The sequence below is a fragment of the Eschrichtius robustus genome, chromosome 5, assembly GCF_028021215.1.
Source record: "Eschrichtius robustus isolate mEscRob2 chromosome 5, mEscRob2.pri, whole genome shotgun sequence".
In the NCBI taxonomy this organism is placed as follows: Eukaryota; Metazoa; Chordata; class Mammalia; order Artiodactyla; family Eschrichtiidae; genus Eschrichtius; species Eschrichtius robustus.
In genome coordinates this window covers 25,891,906-25,906,220 of record NC_090828.1, presented here as the reverse complement: position 1 = coordinate 25,906,220, position 14,315 = coordinate 25,891,906, and positions in this window count along the sequence as shown.

The following is a 14,315-nucleotide window of genomic DNA, read 5'->3' as shown; positions in this document are numbered from 1 at the left end:
AACCAAAGCTAAGAGAAATCAGCACCACCAAACCAGCTTTAAACAAATGCCAAAGAAACTCCTCTAGGCAGGAAACACAAGAGAAGAAAAGGACCTACAAAAACAAACCCCAAACAATTAAGAAAATGATAACAGGAACATACATATTGATAATTACCCTAAATGTAAGTGGATTAAATGCTCCAGCCAAAAGACATAGACAGGCTGACTGGATACAAAAACAAGAGCTGTATATAGGCTGTCTACAAGAGACCCACTTCAGACCTAGGGACACATACAGACTGAAAGTGAGGGGATGGAAAAAGATAATCCATGCAAATGGAAATCAAAAGAAAGCTGGAGTAGCAATTCTCCTATCAGACAAAATAGACTTTAAAATAAAGACTATTACAGGAGACAAAGAACGACACTACATAATGATCAAGGGATCAATACAAGAAGAAGATATAACAATTGTAAATATTTATGAACCCAACATAGGATCACCTCAATACAAAACGCAAATGCTAATAGCCATAAAAGGGGAAATCGACAGTAACACAATCATAGGAGGGGACTTGAACACCCCACTTTCACCAATGGACAAATCATCCAAAATAAAAATAAATAAGGAATCACAAGCTTTAAATGATACATTAAACATGATGGACTTAATTGATATTTATAGGACATTCCATCCAAAAACAACAGAATACATTTTCTTCTCCAGTGCTCATGGAACATTCTCCAGGATAGATCATATCTTGGGTCACAAATCAATCCTTGGTAAATTTAAGAAAATTGAAATCGTATCAACTATCTTTTCCAACCATAACACTATGAGACTAGATATCAATTACAAGAAAAAAATCTGTAAAAAATACAAACACATGGAGGCTAAACAATACACTACTTAATAACCAAGAGATCACTGAAAAAAGGAATGAGGAAATCAAGAAACACCTAGAAACAAATGATAATGAAAACACAACGACCCAAAACCTTTGGGATGCAGCAAAAGCAGTTTTAAGAGGGAAGTTTAGAGCAACACGATCCTACCTTAAGAAACAAGAAACATCCAAATAAACAACCTAACCTTACACCTAAAGCAGTACGAGAAACAAGCAACTAATACAAGCAACTATATGCCAATAAAATGGACAACCTGGAAGAAATGGACAAACTCTTAGAAATGCACAACCTTCCGAAACTGAACCAGGAAGAAATAGAAAATAGGAACAGACCAGTCACAAGCACTGAAATTGAAACTGTGATTAAAAATCTTCCAACAAACAAAAGTCCAGGACCAGATGGCTTCACAGGCGAATTCTATCAAACATTTAGAGAAAAGTTAACACCTATCCTTCTCAAACTCTTCCAAAATATAGCAGAGGGAGGTACACTCCCAAACTCATTCTTCAAGGCCACCGTCACCCTGATACTAAAACCAGAGATGTCACAAAGATAGAAAACTACAGGCCAATATCACTGATGAACATAGATGCAAAAATTCTCAACAAAGTACTAGCAACGGAATCCAACAGTGCATTAAAAGAATCATACACGATGATCAAGTGGGGTTTATCCAAGGAATTCAAGGATTCTTCAATATATGCAAATCAATCAATGTGATACACCATATTAACAAACTGAAGGAGAAAAACCATATGATCATCTCAATAGATGCAGAAAAAGCTTTCGACAAAATTCAACACCCACTTATGATAAAAACCCTCCAGAAAGTAGGCATAGAGGGAACTTTCCTCAACATAATAAAGGCCATATATGACAAACCCACAGCAAACATCGTCCTCAATGGTGAAAAAGTGAAACCATTTCCACTAAGATCAGGAACAAGACAGGGTTGCCCACTCTCACCACTATTATTCAATATAGTTTTGGAAGTTTTAGCCACAGCAATCTGAGAAGAAAAAGAAATAAAAGGAATCCAAATTGCAAAAGAAGAAGTAAAGCTCTCACTCTTTGCAGATGACATGACAGTATACATAGAGAATCCTAAAGATGCTACCAGAAAACTACTAGACCTAATCAATGAATTTGGTAAAGTAGCAGGATACAAAATTAATGCACAGAAATCTCTTGCAGTCCTATACACTAATGATGAAAAATGTGAAAGTGAAATTCACAAAACACTCCCATTTACCATTTCAACAAAAAGAATAAAATATCTAGGAATAAACCTACCTAAGGAGACAAAAGACCTGTATTGAGAATAGTATAAGACACTGATGAAAGGAATTAAAGATGATACAAGCAGATGGAGAGATATACCATGATCTCGGATTGGTAGAATCAACATTGTGAAAATGACTCTACTACCCAAAGCAAACTACAGACTCAATGTAATCCCTATCAAACTACCAATGGCATTTTTCACAGAACTAGAACAAAAAATTTCACAATTTCTATGGAAACAGAAAAGACCCTGAATAGCCAAAGCAATCTTGAGAAAGAAAAACGGAGCTGGAGGAATCAGGCTCTCTGACTTCAGACTATCATACAAAGTTACAGTAATCAAGACAGTATGGTACTGGCACAAATACAGAAATATAGATCAATGGAACAGGATAGAATGCCCAGAGATAAACCCACACACCTATGGTCAACTTACTTTTGATAAAGGAGGCAAGAATATACAGTGGAGAAAAGTCAGTCTCTTCAATAAGTGGTGCTGGGAAAACTGGACAGCCACATGTAAAAGAATGAAATTAGAACACTCCCTAACACCATACACAACAATATAACTCAAAATGGATTAGAGACCTAAATGTAAAACCAGACACTATAAAACTCTTACAGGAAAATATAGGAAGAACACTATTTGACATAAATCACAGCAAGATCTTTTTTGATCCACCTCCTACAGTAATGGAAATAAAAACAAAAATAAACAGATGGGACCTAATGAAACTTAAAAGCTTTTGCAAAGCAAAGGAAACTACAAACAAGATGAAAAGACAACCCTCAGAACGGGAGAAAATATTTGCAAATGAATCAACAGACAAAGGATTAATCTCCAAAATATATAAACAGCTCATGCAGCTCAATATTAAAAAACCAAACAACCCAATCCAAAAATGGGCAGAAGACCTAAATAGACATTTCTCCAAAGAAGACGTACAGATGGCCAAGAAGTACATGAAAAGCTGCTCAACATCATTAATTATTAGAGAAATGCAAATGAAAACTGCAATGAGGTATCACCTCACACCAGTTAGAATGGGCATCATCAGAAAATCTACAAGGAAGAAATGCTGGAGAGGGTGTGGAGAAAAAGGTATCCTCTTGCACTCTTGTTGGGAATGTAAATTGATACAGCCGCTATGGAACAGTATGGAGGTTCCTTAAAAACTAAAAATAGAAATACCATATGACTCAGCAATCCCACTACTGGGCATATACCCAGAGAAAACCATAATTCAAGAAGACACAGCACCCCAATATTCATTGCAGCACTGTTTACAATAGGCAGGTCATAGAAGCAACCTAAATGCCCATTGACAGACGAATGTTTAAAGAAGATGTGGTACATATATACAATGTGTATAAAAAGGAACGAAATTGGGTCATTTGTAGAGACGTGGATGGACCTAGAGACTGTCATACGGAGTGAAGTAAGTCAGAAAGAGAAAAACAAATATCGTATATTAATGCATATATGTGGAACCTAGAAAAATGGTACCGATGAACTGGTTTGCAGGGCAGAAATAGAGACATAGATGTAGAGAACAAACTTACGGACACCAAGGGGGGAAAGCGTTAGGGGGGCAATGGTGGGATGATTTGGGAGATTGGGATTGACATATATACACTAATATGTATAAAATGGATAACTAATAAGAACTGCTGTATAAAAAAATAAGTAAGTAAAATTCTAAAATGAAAAAATAATGAAAAAAAAAGAAATTGAGGTTAAGATAGATTAAGTAATCTTCCAATGCAAAGAGTGGAAATGGGAATTATTGGAATTTGAACCTGTCCCTGTTCTTTTCCAAAGGCTCATCTGTCAATTTGTTTTTCTATTTATTAGTAAGCATTTACTTTTTTATTAACACTTTTTAAATTTTTAAATTTATTTAAACTAAAAATACCCCCCACGGTTTAGCCATTTCTCCCTACTCTTCCAACCCCCACCTCTGGCAACCCCCAATATGTTCTTTGTATAATATCTATGAGTTTAGTTGTTTTTTTTGTTTATTTTTAAATTTTCAGATTCTACATATAAGAGAAATGATACAGTATTTATCTTTCTCTGTCTGACTTATTTCACTTAGTATAGTTCTCTCAAGGTCAATCTCTGTTGTCACAAATGGAAGATTTCATTCATTTTTATGGCTGAATAATATTCCAATGTGTATATATACCAAAATTTCTTTATTCATATATCCATCGATGGACCCTTGGTTTGTTTTCATATCTTGGCTATTCTAATGAATATAATGAAGACACAAATATCTTTTCAAATTAAGGTTTTCATATTCTTCAGATAAGTACACAGGAGTGGAATTGCTGTATCATATGGTAGCTTGATTTTTTTTTTTTTCAGAAACTTCCATAGCGTTTTCCATGGCTGTCGCACCTATTTATTCCTACCAACAATGCACATCTCCACATCTTTTACCCACATCTTTAAATTAATTAATTTAATTTTAATTTTAAATCTGGTACTCAATTCAGTACGTTTAGGAATATTTGAGAAAAATTGGATATGTGAATCAACCTTTTCAACTGTTTATTTTATAAAATCTAAATACAAATTAAATCTTACCAGATAAAAGTTAGTATTGTATACAAATTGAGATGTATTAAAAATGTAAAATACATTCCAAATTTTGAGGATGTAGTATAACAAAAATAATGTAAATATTCCATCAATAATTTTTATATTTATGATATGGTGAAAGTATAATATTTTAGATACATTGGTTTAAGTAAAATACATTATTTATATTAATTTCACCTGTTTATATTTCCTTCTATTAATGTGACTACTGGAAAATTTATAATTACATATGTGGCTCACATTATACTTCCAATGAAGAGTGTTGCACTAGAGGGTAAAAGGATGACTTAGTTCAGAAACCAAAAACTGGTAGAGAACACTTAGCCCACAAACTTCTGTCATTTGTCCATTCAATGCTTAAAAAAATTTTAATTAGTGGCAAGAATTTTTTATATATAATAAATATATATTTTTATATTTTATATTATAATTTTTGAAAAATATTGATATCTGGCTTCTTTTGAAAAATTAGAAAATATGGCAAAAGTGCATTCATGGATTCATTTTTGCATGGAGAAAATGTACTGAAACTGACAGTGGCTACGTCACTAGCCCCATTTAGCTAGGTCAGAGGTCTTCATTTTGCACAACCTAACTGCCAATAAAAAATAAAATCACTCCACCAGACCTCTGAAGACATTCCTGTTTGAAATCCTTGAGGCATATGACAGGATGATATAAAAGACGTAAGGATTTTATCCACTAAATTTGTTCTATCAAATGTTCTCTATATTGGGTAGTTTCCCTTTTTCTAGCTACATAAATTGATCAACATTTTATAAGGTAAAATTCCACTGAACATTTTAACAGCTGCTCATAAATCGGGTAACAAAACCAGAACGAAGCAACATCTTCACTGTGGTACAGAAAATCCTAAGTTATATTTAATGCAGAGTCTGCTCCTTTAAATCCTAAGAAACTCCCAGGTCCTCTCTGCACTATTGGCCTATATGACAGGCTTTAATTAGCACAGATTTTTCACGTTCATGGATAGATTCGAAATTTGGAAGTACTTAATGAAAGGGTCTGTTACCTTGACCAGTCTGAAATTGCAGTTAGAGGACATTTGCTTCCTCCAAAGGTTGCCTGCATACAAATATATGAATATTAACACATGCATACAAAAATGGAGTTTTAGGATTTTTACCGAAGGAATATTTATTTTGATTCACTGTTAATACCCTTGAAAATGTGAGTGGCATCTTTGTGTACTATCTATGAATTAAATATAACTAGATTGTTTGGCACACATTCAGGCATCATGGCTTTACTTTTGCCTGTTGAATTAAAGAAAAGAGGTGAAAAAATGATCTTATTCATCTTCTCCTACAGCTTGCTCCCCAATGTAGCTTCAGTTGTAAAAAATGAACAGAAACCACAATGAAATAGAATTAGGAGACCAGGACGGGGAGCTCCCATGCTCTGAGATGATAACAGAGCCCAACAGGAAGAAGAAAGACTCCTTTTCTTTCCTGGCAAGGACTCAGCCAATGAAAAGCCATGGACTCTTTGTTTACTATAACCCTCCCAACTTCCTTTTCTATCTGTAAAAGGGTTCTCCTTCCCTTGCTGAGAGGGGATTTGCATGTGGCTCACCATGGTTGCAGACCCAGACCTGCAATTTTCTGCTGATCCCAAGTAAACCCAACTTTGCTAGAGAAATATCTGTATTCTATTTGTTTCAGGCCAACATTTTGGTAGCCTGTAAGGGGACCAGAGAAGACTCCCAAAGGCTCTAGAGCTAGTGAGCAAATAGGTATAGTACCCACAATTGAGCCCATTATTACTCACTGCTTTTCTCATTGACCTTGGATGTTCTAGATCTGACGTCATGCCCTCTTTGGGTCTGAAGCTCTCCAGGCTTCATTCAGGATCTATTTAAGTGTTTTATCTTTCTACTTAAGACTTTGTTCTGCATTCAAGTACTTGTTTGGCACTTTGGTCTTACTTGAGATCAGACTCTTTGACTGAAACTGGCTGGCCTTCAGCCTATTCCCTTCAGAAAAGGGGCTGCTTCTCCTGAAGTTGGCTTAGCTTATGACACATTCCTTCAGGAACAGGGGTTGTTTCTCGGAAAAGGTACTGACTTTTTCAGCCTTTGGTCTATTCCTTTTGAAGGGCTATTCTCTGGAAAATGGTTGAAAAAGCCATAAGCTTCTCTGGTATGGCTCCTCTGGGACCAAGCTGTTTCCTTTGAATTGACTGGGATTGGCTTGCAAATTGTTTGAATTGAGCCATTTGTGCTGTAATCTGGTTACACTGTTTGAACATTGTTCTTTACCCTAGAGGAAAAACCTGTAGGAAATAGGATCTTAGTTATCTAAGTATTCTGAGGGTGCCCTCCACTACAGGGACTCTGACGTTATGCTTAAAAAACCTTGGTACTTCCTCATGCACATTTATAACTAAATGGATCAACCTCACTAAAAGCAATTTAGAATATCAGTGGCCATTATGGGGAATTTGTGAAATTCCCAAACTTAATTTTCTTAAAACTAAATTGGACTACAGTAGCTCAAAAATTTCCAGAATTGGTATTTTGAGGATTTCCAAAGTTATCAGGAGTCTAAAATTGCCTCTCTGCAAAATAAGAATTTAAGATTAACTGAGGCATACACATAATTAAAGAAAGATAAAATGACTTCCAAAGCCTCAGGCTCTTTTTCCTTGGCTTCTTCATCTCAGGCTCTGCTTTGGGCACCAACTTGTCTCTCTCCTTCGGCTTCCTGTGGCTAGAATCTGCCACCTTCCTTCTTTCCTTTTATACTGCCTATGCCTCCACTATAGCCTCAATTTCCTCATACTAATTCTCCAACCAAACTTCTCCTTTTCCTCTGAACTTGTCAGAACCTGTTCCTTTAAAATTAAGCCGTCTGAGGGTCTAGAAGCTAAACCATTAATTTCTTATACTCCCTGGACTAAAGCTGAACTGTGAACCATCATCAAAAATTTTCCCCAAGTAACCAAAGAGCCTCCCGGATTTACTGAGAAATTTAATATGGTCATTCAAATTATCAGCCTGGTTTCTCTGACTTATATCAGCTAGTTCATATGCTGTCAGTGAAGGCCAGGCCCAGCATTAGATGAAAATCCTAATTGTGAAAATTCTGAAAGGTCTCTAGATTTACAGTTTGGAGACCAGCCCGCTAACTTATTATATGAATAGCCTTCAGCAATTGCTAGGCAACTTTATTGAGCAATTTCTAGAGCTTTTCCTAAGCCTGTTGACTGGAACAAAATTCAGGCTTGCACACCAAAATCTGACAAACTTGTTCATGCATATTACAGTTGATTTAAGATTGTTTTTAAAGAAAATTTTGATCTTTCTTTAGATGTTGATTCCACCCAGGATAGCTTTTAACTCTGTATTTATTAGTGGGCTAAACTGGGACCTTTTCCTTCTAGTAAAAAAAGACCAGGATGGAATGGGAAATTATGTCCACTCCAGATTTAGTTAATCTGGCAAACTACCTCTCTCATACTCTAGACGAGTTACCTTCAAGAAAGATCACCAGGGAATTCCTGGTGGTCCAGTGGTTAGGACTCTGCGCTCTCACTGCCAAAGGCCCGGGTTCAATCTCTGGTTGGGGAACTAAGATCTCACAAGCCGTGCAGTGAAACCTTTAAAAGGAAAGAAAGAAAGAAAGAAAGAAAGAAAGAAAGAAAGAAAGAAAGAAAGAAAGAAAGAAAGAAAGAAAGAAAGAAAGAAAGAAAGAAAGAAAGAAAGAAAGAAAGAAAGAAAGAAAGAAAGAAAGAAAGAAAGAAAAGAAAGAAAGAAAGAAAGAAAGAAAGAAAGAAAGAAAGAAAGAAAGAAAGAAAAGAAAGAAAAGAAAGAAAGAAAGAAAGAAAGAAAGAAAGAAAGAAAGAAAGAAAGAAAGATCACCAAAATTCTTAAGGTTGAATTCCAGTAAATGAAGGCTCCTAAATGAAATCAAAACTCTCCTAGTTTCTGCTCTTATTGCAAAGAGCCAGGACACTGGAAAAGAGACTGTTACAAATGTAAGCACTTTAGGCAGCTTCAACCTTTCCAAAGTCCTCCCAGTTCTCTATGACGGGGCTCCAATCAACTACAGGGGCTCTTCCCAATCTTCCCTCTTAGTCAGTCTGGAGAAACATTTCTCCAGATTGGGGATGAATCTTTGCCAGTCTTAACTGACACCAGAGCCACATTCTCAGTGCTCAACCCCACTACCATAGAACAGACCCCACCTCTGCATACTAAAACAGTTCAAATAGTGGAGATCTCTAACCTGTTCCATTTTGTTTAGGTCCTTTGAGAGACACACACCCTTTTCTCCTTAATTCCTCTGTCCCTAACCATTTATTAGACGGACACTTCTTAGTATCATGCCAGAATTTCTTTCCCCCGAAAGAGGGAAATAATTCTAGATTATCTGTGTTTGACAGTAATATCAAACACACCAGGTTAATTAAATAACTCTTTGAGATCTTTTAGTTGTTCCATCTCTGATGGTACTACAGCCGATTCTGGAAACACTGATCATTTGTCCCTGCTGAATCAGCTACCACTTTCCTATGGACAAAATCTCCAACTAATGTTGGCAAAATTCACAGCACAACTCCCATCAAGATTAAATAGATCTCTGAAAATCTCTTCCAAGAATTAATCAATACCATATAAATAAAGAAGCCCTTCAAGGTGTAAAGCCCATAATAGAAGAACACAAGTCTCGAGGCCTCATTACTCCTTGTACTAGCCCCTGTAACATTTCCATTGTACCAGTGAGAAAATCTAAGGGCCAAGGATAGAGGCTTGTCCAGGACCTCCGAGTAATAAACAACATTGACAATGTTGTTCCTAACCTTCATACGTTACTAAAATCCATTCCCACTGGGAGTAAATTCTTTACTGTAATTGTTTTATGCAGTACATTCTTTAGTATTCCAGTTGATGAAGACAGCCAATACCTTTTTGTCTTCACTTGGGAAGAAAAACAATTCACTTGGACAGTAATACTGAGAGAACTTCTTATTTCTCAAAAATCCTGAAGGCTGATCTGGATGACATAAAGTCCCTAGAGGTTCTACTTTGTTGCAATATTGCAATTTGTGGATAATTGCTTATTTGCTCTCCTTCTCAAGCCCCCTCACTGAAAGACAGCATCCTCTTGCTAAAGCTTTTAGCATTAAAGGAACATAAGATGGTCAAAGAAAAATTGCAGTTTTCTGATACCTATGTTTGATATTTAGGGCATCTGATACCAGAACAAGGGCTACATCTAGATGCAGATAGACTTCTTGATGTCCTAAAATTTGAGGTGAGGTGTGAAGATAGAGAAATAGAGAGCTATGTGAAGAGCAGAAGAAAGTTCCACGCAGGAAGAAGAGCATGTACAAAAGCCTTGAAACATGAATGCTTATTTCTAGATCTAAAAGGCCAGTATGGCCATGACAAGCCTTGAGCTGATCACCCAGCCTGTAGGTCATGGAGCAGACATGACTGGGCACCATCATTCTGATTCTGGCATGGCACCTTTGTAACAAAGGCAGCTGGACCCCACCACCCCAGGTGGGCTTTCCGCATGCTTAGCATCAACCACTCAACCTCCAGCATTTACCTAAACCAACAAGCCTAGAGGTACTAACCAACTTACGGTACTAAAGATTTTGCTTTCATTAGAAGGGCTCAAAATATTCCCTTTTTATTTTTGGCTTTAAAAAACCTACCCCTTCTCCCCTTATACAACTTGCTCACCCAGAGGAGAGACTCTATGCTAAGTTGGGCTTCTTGCTGGGCAGTAAAACTTCTCCATTCTTTGCTCGTTCTTTGATCTCTTATTCTTTTTTTTTTTTTTTTTCTTTAATATTTGAAGAAAAAGGAGTTAGATAGAAAGCAATATAGATAAATTGGGGAGGTATGAGTCAAAGAACATAGGCATGGAAAGAAGTTTGGATTTCATTTTAAATGTAAAGTCAGATTATTGAAAGGTATTAAGTAGGAAATGTGACAAATCCTATTTATAATTTAAGATAATTATTTTCACTCTTATGCAAAAAAAATGTTTGAAGATGGGTAGCAATGGGAGCAAAGGAACGTTAGGGAGGGAGGTGTGTAGGGGGTGCAGGAGTGAGTGTGTGAGTTGAATGGATGTGAGGTCAGCAAGTTGAATTAGTAGAATCAAGCTAACAATAAATGCTGTCAATTTCAACAATTGATGAGAAGAAAAATCAATACTTATTGAGTGTGAGCTACTTTGTATGTTTCCAACATCGAATCCTTACACAAGTCTATGAGTATGTTATTGAGCTCATTTTATGGTAAAGAAAATGCAGACTCACACAGGTTGCCTAAAGTCACATAGCAAGTAGCTGAGACCCAAACCAGACTGTAGGATTACTGTGCTTGCACTCTCACATATATAAATTCAATTAATTACCAAGCATTGCTGAGAGCCTGTTGTTTGCAAAGTTATACACTCTTAGTAAAATGAAAACAAATGAAGACTGAAAAAAATCTCGTCTTTGTTTACTGTAATAAAACATTTTTTCTGTAAAGAAAACAAGAATATAAAATTATAACTCAAACATTTCAGGTGTTTGTTATTAGCAATTGGATTTGTAATAGGTATACTTCTATATATCAAAAATAGCTTTAAAATTCTACATAAAGTTCTACATAAAGTTAATGAAGGAAGCCATGTTAAATCAAGCATGTATCTCCTTTAAAAAATCCCTAGCTAAGTGACTCCTTCTTCTTCAAAGGTGGAAAAGGGTAGAAGATAGGGGAGGAAATCAAGCCACAATCTAAATATAGTGCTATTGATTTGTTAGTAGCTTTGCTAAAGCTCTTTTTGTTGGATGACTAAACAACACGGGCACTAGTCAGGAGGATGGATTACTATCCTCATGGTTACACAAGCAAGTCACCTTTCGATCTGAACCAGGAACATTCTTTTCCTGTGTACCCAGCCTTTTTGTTCTTTACCAAGGCTCCCAATCTTGTTGGATGTGAGTGAGAAAGGAGAACTCATTTTGCGTCCTAATCACACCCTGCTATCACATCTTTCATTCCACATGTCCTTGCTTTTTGTTTACTTGTTTGATTTTCTGTTTCAGAGCCAAGATTTTGATATTTGTATCCTTTTAGTTCAAGTTAGTCATTTAACAAGGCAAATTATTCTCAGCATTAGAATGGAAAAACAAGCACATTTTGCCTTCTAAGACCTTCCACTGGGGCACACGATTGCCCATGCTCTGAGAAATTGGCTACAAAAGTATGTCTGTCTCAAATGGTACCTTGGAGAATGCAAATCAACGTGCTCAAAAACAAGGAAGCTTTCAGTAACACTGGGTTTCATCTTCAGTTTCTTGCTTTCTGCCACTGCTTCACACCTCATTCTAGGAAGATAGCCCCAGTGGAAATGTTGTCTTTCTGCCTCAACCCCCCACTTCCGTGAAATTAATTAAATGATGTCATGCTCCATTTTATCTGATTTGGAAGCAATCCATCACCCTTTTGCTGGTTGTATTAGTCCAAGTGATCAGCATATTAATTCATTTGTGAGAATAAGCTCAAGGGTAATTACAGTGAGGAGGTTTAATGCCTAAACGTGTTAATGTCTGTAATCAGAAGTATTTTCTCAGTACAGAACAATTGTTAGACAATTACTGTTGGATATGATTGCCCTGGTAGACAACAGACACCATGTCAGGAGGGAAATAGCAAAAGCTTGTTTTGCAAGTACTGTATTATCAGCAAGTTCTCTCTTTTCTCCCTCAGCGATATTTTCTACCATGTTCAGCTCACGTGTAGCCATCCTAGTACTTACTGTTTACTTTAGTGATTAAGTAAAAAAGTAAAATGTAAAATGATCACAGGAGGCAGGTTGTCACTTCCTGAAAGTCTTACCCTTTTTTTATTCTTTCTCTTCTGGTGATTTGATTTCCTTTCTGCATAAAATTATGAACTTAATAGCTTCCTTTTGCTTCCCAATATGCCCCAGAGTTTCCATTACCTAATTTTTTTTCCTGTAGTGAGAAGATTCTTAGGTCTAACTGAATATCAAGACCCAAACATTCTTAACAGAGATCATTCCCTCTCAACTAGCAAGTTGCTATAAGTTGGATAAACACAGTGGGAGAACTTGATTATTGATTATCACTCATTACTCTGCTGGAGTGATTTTGAATATGAATTTGAATTTAATCTCTATTACTTTTTGCCCTTTTTTTGTTCAAAGCTTTATGATATAATGAAAAACAGAAACGCGCTCATAGTTTCCTCTTTACATGGTATTGCTTTCCTAGACTTCTTTTAGGCATGTATGGGATCGTATCTAGTTGCAAGGAACAGAAAAAGTAGTTCAATAGTCCTTAGAAATAACACATGAAGAGGACTGTGATTGTGTAACTGAAAAGTCCTAAAGTAGATGAAGTTCAAGCATGTTTATATCAGGACTCTGGTTTCATTTACTGTAATTCTCTGGTCTCCACACCCCTCTCTATGTGGCTTTGAGCTCAGAATGGCTTCCCATATGGACGCAAATGGCCATAATTCCCAGTCCTTAACCCCTACATCTGCATGCAGCCTTTATCTGTGCTCCCCCAACCATCAAACAGAACTTCTGGGCACCTCTCTGATGAACCAACAGGGATGAAATACGGTTCCCTGAACCAATGACTGTGGCCAAAAGAATGCCAGGCACTCACTGGTTTTGGTTCAGGATGAGCATGTGACCTAAGTCTATCACCAAGGCAAGGAAAATGGGACTAACAGGAAGGCTTGATGGAGTCAGGACCTCCGATCCCAACCAAAATTCTTGACTTATATACCATGGAGAAAGCAGGAAAACACAGAGGTCTGTGTACAAATTGTTTGATCATTTTGACCAAAGTAATAGAGAAATGTTTGCAAATTTGATAAAATCAGAGATTCCCATCTTTGAATTTTTGTTTGCCTGGACTCAAAAGTAGTTCAGCCATGGTTCAGTCAGGAGAACAGAAACCATTCTATGTATTCCAAGAATGAGGAGTTTTAATATAGGAGTAGAGGCTTTTACTACTGTGGGAAGGCCATGGGTGAAAATCAGGGAAGCTGCCATATACCCTCTCAACCCGTAGCACTAAAACTTGTCATTATCAAGGGCTCTATGCTTCCCACATTTGCCTGCTCTCTAGTGGAAACTGCCTCTGGAAAATAATGACCTCTTCTTCTCTTCCACCTTCCAAACCTCACCTTGGAGCCTCTTGTTACCCAATTCTAACCAGGAATCAAAGTGGGAAAGATTCTGGGAAATGTAGTTGCTAGTTTCTCCTTTGCAATACCCTATAATGGAGCAGTGGTGATACTGAGTTGATACAGATAATCCAACATGCTCAGTATGTTTATTGGTTTGTTTAAAAAAAAGATTCATTGAGATGTTATTCATACAGCATAAAATTTACCCATTTAAAGACTACAATTCAGTGCCATATATATATATATATATATATATATATATATATATATATATATATATACACACACACACACACAGAGTTATCCAATCATCACCCAATCTAATTTTCAAAC